Below are 10,801 nucleotides of genomic sequence, written 5' to 3'. Positions count from 1 at the left end.
TCCGGCCAAGCTGGGAGGTAAGGAAAGCTCATAAGCAACCTCTCCAACACGCCTCAATATCTCAAAAAGGCCAATAAATCTCGGACTCAGCTTTCCTTTCTTCCCGAATTTCATAACGCCCTTCACAGGAGAAACCCGAAGCAGAACCTGCTCTCCAACCATATAGAAAACATCACGAACTTTCTGGTCCGCGTAACTCTTCTGTCTGGACTGGGTTGTACGGAGTCTATCCTGAATCACCTTAACCTTCTCCAAAGCATCCTGAACCAGGTCTGTGCCCAACAATCTAGCCTCACCCGGCTTAAACCAATCCACCAGAGATCTACACCGCCTACAATATAAAGCCACATACGATGCCATCTAAATGCTGGACTGATAGCTGTTGTTAAAAGCAAACTCCGCCAATGGCAAGAACTGATCCCACGACCCTCCAAACTCAATCACACACGCACGAGCATATCCTCAAGAATCTGAATAGTGCGCTCGGACTGTCCGTCCATCTGAGGGTGAAATGTTGTACTCAACTCCACCCGAGTACCCAACTCATGCTGAACGGCCCTCCAGAACCGTGATGTGAACTGTGTACCTCTATATGAAATGATGGACACTGGGATACCATGCAGACGAACAATCTCCGGGATATAAATCTCTGCCAATCGCTCTGAAGGATAAGTAGTACACACAGGAATGAAATGAGCGAACTTGGTCAGCCGATCCATAATTACCCAAATAGCATCAAACTTCCTCAAAGTCCGTGGGAGCCCAACTACAAAGTCCATGGTGATCCGCTCCCACTTCAACTCCGGAATCTCTATCTGCTGAAGTAACCCATGCGGTCTCTGGTGCTCATACTTCACCTACTAATAGTTGAGGCACCGAGCTACAAATCCAACTATATCCTTCTTCATCCGCCTCCACCAGTAGTGCTGCCTCAAATCCTAATACATCTTCGCGGCACCCGGATGAATGGAATACCGCGAGCTATGGGCCTCCTCTAGAGTCAACTCTCAAAGCCCATCAACATTGGTACACAAATCCGACCCTGCATCCTCAATACCCCATCATCACTAATAGTCACATCTCTGGCATTACCGTGCTGAACCTTGTTCTTGAGGACAAGCAAATGAGGGTCATCATACTACTGCTCCCTGATACGATCAAATAAGGAAGACTGAGAAACCACGCAAGCTAGAACCCGACTTGGCTCTAAAAGATCCACTCTTACAAACTGGCTGGCTAAGGCCTAAATATCCATCGCCATAGGCCTCTCTGATGCTGGTAAATAAGCCAAACTCCCCAAACTCTCTGCCCGATGACTCAAAGCATCGGCCACCATATTGGCCTTGCCTAAGTGATATAAAATAGTGATGTCATAGTCCTTCAGCAACTCTAACCACCTCATCTGGCGCAAATTTAGATCCTTTTGCTTGAACAGGTGTTGCAAGCTCCGGTGGTCAGTATAAATCTCACAGGGAACTCTGTATAAATAATGACACCAAATCTTTAGGGCGTGAACAATGGCAACTAACTCAAGGTCGTGAACATGATAGTTCTTCTCATGTATCTTCAACTGTCTGGACGCGTAGGCAATCACCCTACCATCCTGCATCAACACCACTCTGAGGCCAATCCTCGAGGCATCACAATAGACTGTATAAGACCCCGAACCTGTAGGCAATATCAAAACTAGGGCTATAGTCAAAGTTGTCTTGATCTTCTGAAAGCTCACCTCACACTCCTCCGTCCACTGGAACGGAGCACCCTTATGGGTCAGTCTAGTCATAGGGGCTGCAATCGATGAAAACCCCTTAACAAAATGACGGTAGTAACCCGCCAAGCCAAGGAAACTGCGAATCTCTATAGCTGAGAATGGCCTGGGCCAACTCTACATGGCCTCTATCTTCTTTGGATCCACCTGAATACCCTCACTCGATACCATGTGGCCTAAGAATTCCACTAAATCCAACCAAAACTCACATTTCGAGAACTTAGCATATAACTTCTTCTCTCTCAGAGTCTGAAGCACAGTCCTCAGGTACTGCTTATGATCTTCCCAACTCCGGGAATACACCAGAGTATCATCAATAAAGACAATGATGAACGAGTCAAGATACGGCTAAAACACAGTGTGCATCAAATGCATAAAGGCTGTTGGGGCATTGGTCAGCCTAAATGACATATCAAGGAACTCGTAATGACTATACCGAGTCCTGAAAGCAGTCTTCAGGATATCTGGCTTCCGAATCTTCAACTGATGGTAACCTGAGCGTAAATCAATCTTAGAAAATACCTGTGCACCCTGAAGCTGGTCAAACAGATCATCAATACGAGGCAAATGATAACGGTTCTTAACTATCACTTTGTTCAACTAGCGATAATCAATACACACACGCATAGAACCATCCTTTTTCTTCACAAACAAGACAGGAGCACCCCAAGGTAATACACTGGGCCGAATAAAACCCTTATCAAGCAGTTCCTGTAACTGATCCTTCAACTCCTGCAACTCAGGAGGAGCCATATAATATGGAGGAATAGAAATGGGCTGAGTGCCCGACAACAGATCAATGACAAAATAAATATTATCAGGCGGCATGCCTGGTGTGAGCACGTGATTTTTGCCCTATATATGAATAATTCCCAAAATTCCAACAAAATAATATTTCTTTATTTTTTGTTTTTACAATTTTTTGTGCATTTTGGTATCATTTTCTGATAATGGTTGCATTTTATTTGTGCATGTTAATTCATATAAAATACAAAAAATATGCATTTGCATTTAGGATATAATTTTATATGTTTAGGATCAATTAGGGGTTAGTTTGTTTTAGAACCAAACATGAAAAATTACAAAATAGCTCACTTTCGCATTTTAATTATTTTAATCGTAAATTTGGCGTAAAATAGGTTTTAAATAATTTTAGAATTTAATTAGTTTAGTTTTGAAATATATTAGGACTTTATTTTGAATTGTTGCAATATTATAAAATCAGAAAAATAAATACAAAATTACAAAGTGGAAAACAAAATACAAAAATAGATAAAAGAAATAAAAGAGGAAACAAACAAACAAGAAACAATTGGGCCTCTTCTGAATTGAGTATCAGCCCAAACCATCACGCCCAAACAGCCCAGAACCCTCCGGTCCAATGCGCTAAAATCAAAACGACACCGTTTGGCGTCGATCAATCCAAGCCGTCGAGGTCTCATGATCTAACGGCCAGAAAGCCCCCACTCCTAACTATATAACTGTCCGAAACCTTACCTCCCCACCCCGGTCCTTCGCCTTCCTCACCCTACCTCTCCTTGCAAACCCTAATCTCAGCCGCCCCAAAATCCTCGCCGGCGGCAAGTGCAACCTACGCCGTTCAACCCCAAATTAACACCATAGATCCCCCATGAATCCCTTTTTCCATTCATGCTATTGGTTTCCCTCGAATATTGCCAGAGCTCGTCGAATCTCCGATTGAAGTTTTCCGGCCAAGTCGCAAACTCATCCAAACCGGCTTAAAATCATACCACACCATCCCCAGACTTCCCTCAACCCAAATCCATGACCAACTTCCTTCGAATCTCGGTGAAGCGGCTCGAATTTCAGATCTAAGAATTTCTGGCCAAAACCCTAACCCAAAATCTTTGTGATTTTAGACCGTAATATCCTTAACCATGTGTTCTCTTGTAAAAACACATGGTTAGGGATGTTATGTGTCAAAAATCTGGAAAGATTCGGACGATAGCAGCTGGCCGGAGTTTCTCGTGCTTCAGTGAGCTTTCTTGTTTCTTTTTACTTGCATAGTTGAAGTTTTGGTTATAGTTTTGATTTCATTAAAGTGTTCTGTTAATTTTACGATTTATTTTTGTGTATTAGTATAGTTTAAATCTTCTTTGTTCCTTGTTCCTTGTTCCATCTGTTTTAATCAGTAAAACATCTTCGCATTTTTAGTTTAGTTTGATGCATGTGTCATTTGTTAGTTAATCATAATTTTACTTGCAGAATCGGCATAATTGATTAGTTTGGATTCAATACCATTTTGTCCATTAATGTTAGCTGGATGTTTAGGTTGATTTCAAATTGCTTTTTAGTTCTGAATTTAATGTTCGAATGGTCAATTGTGAGCTTATTGGTTAAAAGCTAGTTTAATTTCATTTAAATGTTGACTAATCCTGTTCTCCTGGTTTTTCTAAGTTGTTTGGGTTTGGGTGATTGAATAAATAGGATTGGTTAGTTCAATTGGGTAATTTCTGAGTTCTAGTTAATTAGTCCTAGTTAGTTTTGAATTAATTTAGGGGATTGGTTATAGCTGTTGAGAATATAGGTAGAATCAGTAACTTGGAGAAGCTTTCAGGGGTAGTTTAGGCATGGAAAAGGGAAATCCTGATAAGAATAGTAATTTTAAAGTAGGGGTAAGGGTAGTATAGGTATTGTGGGGGTAGAAGAACATCCTAGGGCTTTCTAGAACGGCACTTTAGTGTAGGTGTTAGCACAATAGTGGGATTTACCTGTTGAGAAAGTCAAAAATAACGGGACCAAACTGAAAATAAGGGTGGGACTAAAAAGAAACCTAAAATCTGATTTACCCTCTTTTGTCACCTATAAAAGGGCATCAAATGCCTTGAGGACAGGGGCTGAAAATTTTGAAATTCAAGAAAAATTCTCTCAAACCTTAACTTTAGAAGAAAAGTCCAAAAATGGGGGCTGAAATAGTGAGCATACGATTCCCAATCCGAAAAAAGTAGTTCTACTGTTTCATTGAGTTGAAGAAAGTCTCGAGTGATTCATTGAATTTTCTAGAGCTTTTATTGATTTCTGGCTTGTTTTTAAGTTTGAAACAGTAGCTCTTCGTTGATAAGTTGAAATGAATTGAATCTGGATTAAAATTTCGATTCCAAGTCTGTTGGTTTATTGTTCGAATGAACTCTTTCTTCTGAGTTTACTGGGTACTGATTCTGGGCTTGAGGCTGTGATGTAACTGACAATTTTGTCAATTGATGACTGTTGTTGTTGCTGTTGACTGACTCTCTCCTACTCCTATTCTGTTCACATCCAGGTATGCTCTCGAATTGTGATGGAGCTGAAGTTTGCTTGAATATGGAGAAACTTGTGAATATGAGTCAAATTGGAATAAACAAATCAGTTTTTTAAAACCATTGTGTAGTTTCTTTTTATATTATTGATGTTTGGATCAGTTTGTTATGAAGCTAAAACTATCTGTTTAGTTTCTAAGTATGGGATATTCATTTAGTTTTAGTAGGCCTGTGACACTTAGTGAACTGTTAATTGATTTGTATTCTTCCAGGTTCATTTCAATCAGATTTAAGTCCAGTAGGTGTTTGGATTGTTGATTAATGTATTGAATTGATAATCATAGTTGAGATTGCTAATTGTTGTTGGGAAATGTTACTGAAATCATGCACGTTAATTTGTTTTTGTTTAAAAAGTTGAACGTAGTTGTTTGAGTTTGATGATTAGCTAATGATTGGTTCTATATTTAAAAATTTGAAGCTCCGTGGTCACAATTGTCATTGTTAGTTAGGATCAATTGGGAATCGTTTATTGGCGTGTTTGTAAGCTGGTGGTATCCCTGCCCAGGTTCGATCCTGGGTCCTTGTCCAGCTTGCAATGAGTTTCGAATTGGGCCTCCCTTTAACGGCCCAGCTTATGAGAAATTCCTTCAATAGGCTCTTGGGCATCACTCAAGGCCCCAATAAATGATAGAATTAGTGAACCAGCGTTCCTTGCGATCTGTGGGTCATCAAAATCCAATTGCGTCCAATTAAAATGTAAGAGCCCTCTTAATTTATTAACTAACTAGATCTATTGATTATTGGAAACGAGCCATAGTAGATAACAAATAGCTTTTTTTTTAGTTTAAATACCCTTAAATAACAAAATGAGATGAGCCTCGCCGAATAAAACTACAATTTGCGGGGCCCTCGATAAATAGTGTCTTAATTTCTTAGAATTCGGAATGGGCCGTTTAGCGAATTTCACGGCCTTCCCTAAAGATAATAACGCGTTAGATACTTTAGGAGCGTTTTTAATAAATTACCTTCTTAAACTCGGGTGCGCATTGATGCGACCCAAATCCAAATCTCAACGGAGTCGAAATGTGTCAACGACCACGGGTGCATTGATTGTGACGAGGTTCGAGACATGTTTTCACGACGTTGCAATTCTCATAATAATAATAAAAGCGGTTCGAAATTAAAAAAAACCCATAAGCAAGAACATGTTTTTAAATCAGATAAGATCAAATACAACAGTTGAGCGACCGTGCTAAAACCACGGAACTCGGGAATACCTAACACCTTCTCCAGGGTTAACAGAATTCCTTACTCGGATTTCTGGTTCGCAGACTGTAACAGAGTCATATTTTTCCTCGGTTCGGGATTCGAATGGTGACTTGGGACACCATTAATCTCCCAAGTGGCGACTCTAAAATCTTAATAACTAAATCCCGTTCCGATTGTCCTTTAATTGGAAAAAACTCCTTTATGCCCTTACGGGGGTGTAGTGAAAAGGAGGTGTGACAGCTCTGGCGACTCTGCTGGGGATCGAACCCAGAATCTCTGGTTTCGCAGACCAGAATTCGGGCTTAGATATATTGTTGTATTTAATTGTATCTGATTGTCCTACATGTCTTGTGCTGAATATGCTAAATGTTACCGCTTTGATATTATCTGAACTGTATATAAACTGTGCCGACACCCTTCTCTCTTCACCTCCGGGGATGTGCTTACTGGTTGAGACTCCCTATTCTGTTAGTGTCATACCTTGAAATAAGAAAGAGGCCGGACAAGTTACGAAGCCAGATGGCCTTTTGGTTCCCGGTAAGTTGCCCCCTCCTCGACTCGAGTTGTCCTCTCGGGTACACAGTCTAGAACACCCACCCAGGTTTTTGAACATAGAATAACGTGACTTCATGCCGGATATCTAGTAGGAACGCTTGTTTGCATCACGTTGCATTTGACTTAGGGGACTCAACACAGGGGTTGGGTCCGTCCAGGACTAGCAACCTGAAATGAAAAGACCATCCTGATGCATTCTCTTGTGTTGCGCATTTATTTGTTACGAACCTGCATGTTGACCGGTTTCTGAATCTCAAAAATGTTGGAAAATTGAGAAAAGAAAAAAAGAGAGAGAAATAACAGTTAGGGAGTTAAAACCCCAATGCCCAAACACTGTCGAAACTCTGCCAAAATTTTGAGAAAATGAAAAAGGAAAATGCTTTATTTCTAATAGTCTGTTTTACTAAAAACAAAGGAAAAATAGAAAAAAAGAGTCTTTTATTTTTGGAAAGTGTTTGTTGAAAAAAAAAGTCTTTTATTCTTAGTTTGGAAAATAGGTTGTTTATTGTTTGTTAGAAAAGAAAAATTGAAAATGAAAAAGAGTATTGTTTTAAAAATAGTTCGGTTAATTGGGCCGAACTACGCCGGTTTGATTCTCACAGGGTGTGGGATACGTAGGCAACCCTCATCGGGTCCAACCTTTCTTTTGCAAAAATAGCCAAAAAAATGTCAAAATTTTTATTTTTCGTCATAAATAAGTAAAGTGGGGCCGTCTTGTCATAAATAGCCAGATATCCCCAAAAGGGACGCGGGAAGGCTGACTTTGCAAAAATAGCCATCTTGGTCAATTTTTGATTTTTGACTGGTTGACTTTCGCAGCCTTAAAATCTTTGTTCCCGAAGTGCTGACAGATCGCATTTGAGAATCGAGTTCTTCATTTTAAAATTTAAAAATATATAGGTAATTCTGAGTCAAAAATATAGATAGTTCTTTTTTGAGTCGAATAAAAGTTTTTCTTTTGCTTAATCGCCTTAATAAATGTGCAGGATGAGCACGATGCTGAATGAACCCTTTTCAATAATGACCAAAATCCCTTTTGAGTCGCGATTATGGTGGAATGATTTAGGCAAAGAAGGGCAAGACGAAGTGAAAAAGTATTTGAAAGATCTCCCGGATTTATTAGACATTCAGCCTCGGGGTGATATTATCAGGGCATTGGTCGCTTATTGGGATTCGGCACATAATGTATTTCATTTCTCGGACTTTGAGCTCACCCCGACATTGGAGGAAATAGCGGGGTACATCGGAAGTGATCAAGCTCCGTTGAGGTTCAAATACTTAATTGCTCCCAGGGCCATTACCGTACATCGGTTTTTGGATTCCTTGAAAATACCCCGAACAGTTCATCATCCAGATTTTGCAAAGGGTTTCTGCAATTTCCGCTTCATATATGATAGATATGGCCACGTGGGCGGATTCAATAATCCAGACTTTAAGCTATACAGTAGAAGTAATCGACAAAAATGGGAGGAACACAGACGGGTGGCTTTTATGATAGCCTTTTTGGGCCTCATAGTATTTCTAAGGAAGGATGGAGATATTGATTTGAAAGTAGCTGGGGTCGTCAGTACCTTGCAAACCATGGGGAAAAGCACTTTAGCACCTATGATCATGGCTGACATCTTCCGGGCTCTCACAGCTTGCAAAGCTGGGGGCAAATTTTTTGAGGGATGTAACTTGTTGTTACAAATGTGGATGACTGAGCATTTGTGCCCCCGCTCTCAGCTCTTGAGTTACGGTTCATTTGAGAAAATTTGTATAGGAGAATTTTACACAAGAATCAAAGGGGATAGTCTACCTGAAGGAGTCACGGCTTGGACATCATTATTCCGGACCCTCACTGCCAGCCAGATACAGTGGGTGCTTGGATGGTTACCTATCGAAGAAGTCATATATATGCCAGCAGCCAGGCCGCATTTTCTGTTGATGGGACTCAAAAGCATCCAGCGCTATGCACCGTATCGAGTTCTGAGGCAACTCGGGAGGTATCAAGTAGTACCGAGAGATGAAGATCTGAGTACCCAAGTGGTCGAAATTAGTCCTGACGGTCGGTTCCCCGAAGAAGAGGTTCGCCAAATCTGGAGTGAGTGTCAACATTTGATGGCGAACACTTGTGTGTCAGATAGGGATAAAGGGGAAGTCGCTCTGGGGTATCATGATTGGTTCAGAGGTGACATGGCGTGCGGGAGACCGGCTAAAAGACCTCATCTCGAAGATTTCGCCGAGCCATCCCAAGAGCAGTGGGACTGGTTAGCAAGGGAAGAAGGTTATCGAGTTGAGATTGGTAAACTGAAGCAGCAAGTTGAGAGTCTGAAATTCGAGAACAATGTACAGGTTGCTGCGGATCAAGGTGAGAAGAACATACTGGCTCGAGAAAACGAAGCGCTTAGGGCCCAAATCCGGCAATTGAGGATAACCGTCGATAAGCAACCAAGGAGTCGATGAGATGAGCAATTGATAAAAAGGCTGGAAAATGAACTCAGGGAATGGCGAGGTGAATTAGAAAAATCTGAGAATATCATGGCAGAGCTTAAAGCGCAGTGGGCTACAAGAATAGAGGAGCGTCGCCAGTACTTGAATCAGTTGAAAAGGGATCATGAGAAAATTGTTGCCGATTTAAAGAGAAAAGTGATTGCCCTTGAGGGTAAAGCGGTTAGACAGGCTAGAGACTTTGGAATTGAAAGTGGACATTGTTACGACTTGTTGGCCCAAATGGAGGTAGAAGTGCAGCAGTTGCAAGATCAACACCTGCAGGATTCTCGAGCTTTAAAGACATGCAGCGATCAGATAAGACGCTTGCTTATAGAAAAGAAGCAAACAAAAGACAGGATTAGAGCCATCGCTCATGCTATTTTCAGGAGATGCCTGGTTTGCGAAGACATGACCCATACTACTTTTGCCTCCACAGTAATGATCTATGTGAAACAACCATGAATGAATTAGAGCAGCTTGAAAGGGATTTGGATCCTAGGCCCGCGGCGAGGTCGAACGACGCCCCGTGGACACCTAAGTTTGAAGCACTAGAGTATGCATAGGATATATCTGTAGTTTTCTACCTTTTGAGTCTGTCTTTCGTCTGTCCGTTATCTTTTCAGGTCAAGTATGTTTGCGGTCTTAGAGTCTGTGTTTGCTTTTAATTTGCGTCTGTTAGTTTCATTCCGAGAAATGTTTAGTTTGTAATAGTTTGTTTTAGTAATGAAAATTGAAAATTTCAAAATTTCCACCCTTTATTTTTGCTTTATTTTTCACGAACTACGCTTGGTCTGATTCATGCGGGGTCACGATACATAGGCAATCTCCATAGGATTCGACCGTAATCGTAACAACAAAACGTAAGAAAGAGAGCGATAAAAAGAAGGGAGCGAAAAAGAGAGAAAGAAAGAAGAGAGCAGAAAAACAAAAGAGAAAGAGAAAGCAAGAAATGAGCGGAAACACAAAAGAGAAAGAAATAGAAGAAAGAAAAGAGCACAAAAGAGGGATAATGTGAGAAATGTGAAAGAAAGGTAAAAAGAAACAAGGAAAAAAGTGCCAGGATGACGCATGCAATCATGCAAACGCATAATAGAAATGATTAACTGTATAGGTGCATTCATGCCAACGTGAGGTTGTCAAATCTGTTAAGACTTAATCGCTAACAAAGTGGTTGTCTAAATGTGTGAGTCCAGGCAGGTGGTTAGTTGATTGGCAATTCTAGCAACTCACCCGTACAACACCCGGTCGAAAGATAAAGTAAACATGACAGGGCAGGACTCGGAAATCAGCATCGTAGACCCCTCAAATGAAGTTGAGATAACAGATGTGGGTGCTATGAAAGAAGAGATGAGAAAACTAAAAGCACAAATGGCCGAAATGCATCGGGCATGGTCTCAGGGACATCCGGCACCACTATACCCCGCTAATCCATCTTACATCCCACCCCTGGCTCAGGCTCCAGAGCCCACCACTCCCGACG

The sequence above is a fragment of the Nicotiana sylvestris genome, chromosome 1 (genome assembly GCF_000393655.2).
Source record: "Nicotiana sylvestris chromosome 1, ASM39365v2, whole genome shotgun sequence".
NCBI lineage: Eukaryota > Viridiplantae > Streptophyta > Magnoliopsida > Solanales > Solanaceae > Nicotiana > Nicotiana sylvestris.
The sequence above is the reverse complement of the archived record's forward strand: the minus strand, read 5'-3'. Positions refer to the sequence as shown.